Genomic DNA, 6531 nt, shown 5'->3' with positions numbered 1-6531 from the left:
AGTCAATTGCACAATAGCCAATGACGGTCGCCAAAGAGAGTGGCGGACGTAGGCGGCTGCTTTGGGCGATGCTCTTGCCAACATGAGTTATATCCGACGGATGAGTGGAATTGATTCTTGTTGTCGGTCGTTGGTTACTAAAGACAAAAGATGGTGGCATACTGGGTAGCAGGTAGCTGTATGTAGAGGGTTATTTTGCAATCCCGCTATGGGTACAGGGAAACTTCTACCGAATTCCTACAGGATTTTAAAAGTAATTACGTGGCAGGTAATTAAAAAACAAAATGAAGAAAAGAAAAACCCAAATGCTGAAGAATTAAGTCGTCTCTGTAATCTTCATTTTACCCCACCATCGAAGACAACCCTTTATACCCAATACCAACGCCGTTCACTGATCGTCGAACGAACCCAACGAAGGTGAAATCGACCCTGGTACTAACCTCCACCTTAAGTCGGCGATGAAGTAGCGCAGCAAAGAACACCCAAAGTAATTTGTGAAATTCGCGACTGTAGCACTAACCTCCTTCGCCTCCAGCCGAATCAACAGATAACATTGGGTAAGCATTCTGTTGGGCATATCTATATTTGCATATAGCTTCGAGAAGACGTTGGTTTTTATGCGTGTAAGAATGCTATACTCATGGCTATTTCTTTTGGAATTAGAACCATCATTTAAACCGTTGGTTTTTATGCGTGTACGAATGCTATACTCATGGCTATTTCTTTTGGAATTAGAACCACCATTTAAACCGTATTTGAGGACAAAGAGTTTTAAACCTGTGATAGAACTCTCAAACATCATGATATCCACAGTGTGTAGTTCGGTTTCTCTCCAATAGTCACCTTAAATTTCAGTATTCCCACCTCACACAGCATCAAAACAATGGTTGTTACTTCACATAGAGCTCATTATGAAGACTACTATTCTTCATTACAGATAAAGTAAAGTTATTGAAATTTGCACTCTTCAGTGTGCAATGCTTTCTTCAAATTATAATTCATGGGCAAAATTGAGTGACTGCCACAAGTTGTTGCTAGAAAAACTCTTTAAAATGGACGGCTCTCCAACTATTTAAAGAAATGTGACACTGGAGTTTTGTGTTATGTTTGGTTGTGATGTGCTTGAGATTAAAATTGATGTGTTTGTAAGAATTTCTACTTCATCTTGCGAGATTTAGTAAACTCCGTATAAGAATGTTATGTTGCTGAAAGTTGAAGATTACTGACTGGAACTTCAAATATTTGAGTTTGTTCATGAACATAAATTAACACTGTTTCATTTACAGCAATCGACAAGAATGAGAGGGAAAATTTTGGAGTATGTCACGGTTGTAGAAGAAACACGCATTATTTTGGACAATGCCAATCAAAACGCCGATGCCCTAGTTGTGACCACGGATATTGAAAATGTTTTGAGGTCAAACGGGATACCAGTAACAAAGGGCGATTGTTCTTTACATGTAGTGATAACTGTGGATACTTTGATTGGGTGAAAAATGAAGTTGTAGGTGACGAATCGAGTTTCGTTAATCGTCCAGATGCGCCCGACAAGGAAGATGAAGAGTTCCCGAGACAGTTCGATGGGCTAGCTAGAATTAGCGAGAAATGAGGCGTCGACATATCATTGCACATGACTTTCAATAAGGAAAAATGAATAGATAAATGCAACGGGAAGGGAAAGGGGTCAGATTAAATGGGTGATTTGAGTTATTGTATGTGGTTGACACACTAATGTGATGTGAATTTCAGACGTGTTTAAGGATATGTTGGTGTTATTTCAATTTGTATTTTGTATGTTTTGAAATGTGAATATACTGTCCTTAATTTATGTATGCAGCCTAGGTTAGTAGATACAAGAGTTATGTGTGTTCTATATCCCATCTACAGTATTTGGTTTGGGGTTACTCTTGATGCTGTCTATCAATAATCTTGTTTGCAGTAAATGGGTGTTAATGATGTTTGCAGTGAATGGGTGTTCTATATCCCATCTACATGTCCCTCTTGTTTGCAGTAACACTTTGTTCAATTGATCAAGTATGTAAAGAAGTTCTTGCTAACAGTTTAAGTTCTTTTAACTCTTTGATTTATACAGTCCAATCAGTTTGATTTATAAATGGTGCAATCCCTACACACTAAGTAATAACTTCTCCATCATTATTTGGAGTCAACTTGAAGACCTTAAAAACAAAACCCGAACACAAATAAAGAAGAAAGCCTCGATCGCCCTTGTCTATTGCTGGGTCAAAGAAAATGTACATAAATCCGCCAACAAATATCATCCTACCAAAGAGGTTAACATTAATCAAAATGTACATAAATCTGCCAACAATGATCCTGCCAAAGAGGTTGACATTAATCAAAATGTACATAATTCCAGCGACAAACATCATCCTACCAAAGCTACAAATCATCAACCAACATCTACGTAAATCCAGCAACAAATATCTATTATACTTTGACAAAGAAATGATATCAATGTCATACTAAGTTAAAATAGCACAGAAATACTTCTAATTTCTATAATTAATAAACATCGTCGAACCACGAATGACAGAGGAACATGTTGTGAGTAGCTACATTCTTCCAATATATAGTAGCAACGGAGTGCATCCAATCTGCATTGAACAACTCCAAATTAATACCACAAAGCATGTAATGCCATCTTAAAATTCAGCAGTGCAAATGAAAATGAGAAAATTTTGATTGATTGGGAGTCCATATTTACACAAAATAGCACTACATTTTTCCAGTAAAGTAAACATATCTTTTAACTTGTGCGAATTTGATGCGATACAAGCACAAAATAGCAGTATTTTCTTTTTCAAAAACTGGCTTAACAAGTCAAAATTTCATGCCAATATCAGGAAAACTACAACATTGAATTTCTATTCACCCAATCTAAATTCCAGACTAGTAGCAACAAAAACAGTACCTTTGAAATAAAAATAACTAAAAATGTCATGCCAACAACAAGAAATTCAGCACCACTACCCTGGTTGATGTCCAAACTTCTTCAAATTCTTGACCGTTTCCCGAGTCATGATTCCCGTCTTCCATAAACTCCTTTCCTGCCACAAAATTCATTAATACACTATGTGAATTTGTACTGGTACAGCCACAAACTGTTAAAAGAGCATAAGATAAAATTTACGTTCTCAAGTAAAACACATTCCGAAATTTACACTACCTAACTTCTATGACAAAATATCACAGTTTCTCTACTAAAGTATTCTATATCTCAAATTTATTTCTACTGCAATTCAACTCACAAAACCACATAATAATACAACTCTATCCAAAGACTTGGTACTTGGGGTGTCAATCAAACAACCAGAAAATTATACAAGTCTTTCCAAACAAATTAAAGAATCCTAGGTTTTGTTGGGGAAAATGGACCAAATAGCTAGAATGCTTGACAAAAAATAGCTAAAGACGTAGAAGTTGTCTAGCAACCAAATAGCTCAAACGGACCAAATATCTACATGCTCGGGAAGTGGACGAAAAATCTACAAAATGTCTACAATTTGTGTACCAACCAAGTAGCAAAAATGCCCGACTACAGATCTTAAGAAGCTCACCTTAGGTTCTGCTGGTGCAAATAGACTCCGGCTTTGCCGGAGATGATGGAGAATTGGTCTCGAGTTTCTATATATCCGGAGATGGGGGAGTGTCGTTGTTGGGTTCCTCTATTTTTTGAGTAAGGAGACTCGGTGACGGAGATGTGGAGATTTTGGTTTGGGGCACTGGGGAAAATGGATCTATACTTCCCGCGAACTCAGCGTTTTTCATTTTTTGGTTGTGGCGGGTGATTATTCTTTCTTTAGGTCATTGTTGTTTATTTTAGTCTTACCTTGACTTTAGCGACTGGCCACGTCATGAAATTTTGAATTCCTGTCAAATGTCTGGTAAATGGGCCTGTACCCATAGCTTAATTCGTTATTTTGTACGTTAATGGCTGCTGAAAGTCTTGGAACACATTAAGAATTCCCCTTTCGTGGAGTGGCAAGGGACCTACCACAAATACAAGGTGATTGTCGACAACTATGACTGAGGTTGATGATGGCGGTGACAAAGCAGGTGTGAATTGGTGATTGTAATGTTCCCAAATTTTCAAAAACGCCGGGTGTTACGAAAAAACTCAATTTTCTTTTACAATAATTGCAGAACAATTTAAATAAAAAGAAATTCTTTATTTTCAACCATAAATATCAATTTAAAATAACCAAACGAGTCTTTGAACAAATGCTTAATTTCATTTTCCTTTCTTCGATTCACTAGGGAGTCCGCATCACCATCCCGCAACCACTCCAATTGACCCGAACTAACCTGTAAAAATTTGTAAGAGTGAGTATTCGAAAACACCCAATAAGATACGTGCAATTTTCATACACAATTATATAACAAACAAAATCTACACTTCATACCACTCGGTTTTTATGGAGTATATTGGTGACCAACCGACACACCCATCTTAGGTCGTCTTATAATCATGAAGGATTTCATCTCTCTTTTTAAAGAACCCGAAAGTCTACTGGCAATCCATACATATTTAATTGAATATAAGAGTATAAGGAAATGAAAACACTTATACAAATGTACTTACCTCGTTTAATAAAATGAAAATATGAAAGCACGTGCCCAAAATCTTTTCTCTATTTTTAGTGCATAATGGTTGCAAATTAGCTTTTTGTCTTCTAACTCCCAAAAATATCCTCTCTCTCTCTTCTCTTTCACGTGTGTGTAAATTTTTTGGTATGGTGAAATATGAAACCCATGTATAATATTTATAGTAATAAAAAGTGGTTGAGTTATAATGGAAAACGTGTACCACCAATTGGAGTTTGAATTAACTAATTATTCTAATAAGATAAGATAGAATATAATGGAAAAGCAATTGTAGTTGTGGCCACTCACGTGTGGTACCAACCACCTAACTAATTAACAAATCTTGAATAAGGCAACTTCTTTAAACTTTAATATCTTTGAGCTAACTTATCCAAATTAACTTTTTCTCGAGCCAAAAACTTCCAATTAATTATAACCCTCAAAATGAGTCCAATATCAATATACAAATCTTGTCTATCATTATCTGATTATTAAATCAAACTAAAATAGAAATTATAATCCTATTTTATTTTAGTCCCCAACTTTTAAAATAATATAACAAACAAATTCTTTTTTTCTTATTCTATTATTATTTTTTTCGGGTTGCTACAATTTACCCTTTAAGAGAATTTCGTCATCGAAATTACCTGCATTCGGATTTTTCGTGGCCTGTCCTTAGGTTAAAGTGAAAACTCTGGTCTTTTCCTTCTTTTCTGGCTCGTCATTCTTCTTCAAAAAGTCCTCTTTGCAGTTTTTGAAAATATACCCTGTATTAGCCAATCGATAGCACAAATGCTTCTCAAAGAGATATTCACCCCTATACATTTTGTTACACTTTGGGCAGGGTGAAACGACTTGTCCAAAATTTGATTCGAAATTTACCTTTTTGTTTAGTCCTTCTCTTTTCTTTTCATTGGACCCATTCCATTTCCTCTTTCCTGAAGGCTCAACCCCTTGTTGAGGAGTTTGGTCAATTTCCAATCTATTTGAGATTGCTTGGGCAGTCTACAATAGTCGGCTATATGTGGTAAATTGATGGGATGCCATTATTCCACCAATCTCAAGGCGCAATCCTAACTCGAACTTCCTTGCTTTCTTTGCTGCTCTGTCCACTAGGCATGATGCGTACCTAAAGAGTTGTTCAAACTTTCTCTCATAATCTTCAAACTGCATCTTTCCCTATTTAAGTTGAAGGACTGTGAGGGCGGATTGCTCTACATTCAGCCACACCATAGTGAAATTATGTCTCTTTTCGATCTCTCAGAGCTTGTGGGAAGTATTTTCACATCATCTCGTCCTTAAATTGTGTTCAAATCAGAGCACGTTGTTGTAACTCTTTTCTCGTTCACGATACTGACTCCCACCAGTGGCCTGCATCATCAACTAACATGAATTTTGCACATAATACCTTCTGAGTATCAGTGCAAGATAGATATTTGAAGATTCGAATGGGTCTACCTTACCATCGAAGGTTGGAGGTTTATAACGACGGAACTATTCCACAATTGAGCTGGTATTGTTTGCATTTTGGGAACAAAGTTGTACTTGTTGTCTACCCAGATCTTGTACAGCCCTCAACAAATCCCTAATAACTGTACCTTAGTTTTGTTGTTGTCTTGTCATTTTCTTAACACAAATAAAATTTTAAATTAGAAATATTTAATAACACAAAAATAACCATAATAAGAATAATATTTTTTTTATAATGGCGAAAAATTTAAAAATTTCCAAATCTTTCATATAGTATTTTGTTTTAAAAAATAATACCCAAAAAAAGAAAAAAAAAAACACCCTTTCCTAAGTAAGCAAATAACATCTCTTTCTAATTTTATTTATTTTTTTTAGTCTTAAGAATCTAATTTTGGTGGAGTCTTATCGTCTGAAGTAATGCATGACTCTGGCTCAAAATCTGTAACTAAATCAATG

General features: G+C 35.8%; 2 long non-coding RNA genes across 2 annotated transcripts; one reads left to right on the top strand and one right to left on the bottom strand.

The window, feature by feature from the left end:
* Positions 1 to 241: 241 nt before the first annotated feature.
* Positions 242 to 1956, top strand: LOC111377623. The gene is made up of 2 exons (XR_002699754.1): positions 242 to 557; positions 1287 to 1956. It is a non-coding gene; the product is annotated as an uncharacterized LOC111377623 (long non-coding RNA).
* Positions 1957 to 2202: 246 nt separating this feature from the next.
* LOC111377622 lies at positions 2203 to 3912 on the bottom strand. The gene is made up of 3 exons (XR_002699753.1): positions 3579 to 3912; positions 2933 to 3068; positions 2203 to 2615 (listed from the first exon to the last, which is right to left on the bottom strand). It is a non-coding gene; the product is annotated as an uncharacterized LOC111377622 (long non-coding RNA).
* Between the last annotated feature and the right edge of the window lie 2619 nt (positions 3913 to 6531).

Source organism: Olea europaea, unplaced genomic scaffold (assembly GCF_002742605.1).
Source record: "Olea europaea var. sylvestris unplaced genomic scaffold, O_europaea_v1 scaffold1690, whole genome shotgun sequence".
Classification (NCBI taxonomy): domain Eukaryota; kingdom Viridiplantae; phylum Streptophyta; class Magnoliopsida; order Lamiales; family Oleaceae; genus Olea; species Olea europaea.
Note: the sequence above shows the minus strand (reverse complement) of the source record. Positions and strands in the feature narration are given on the sequence as shown.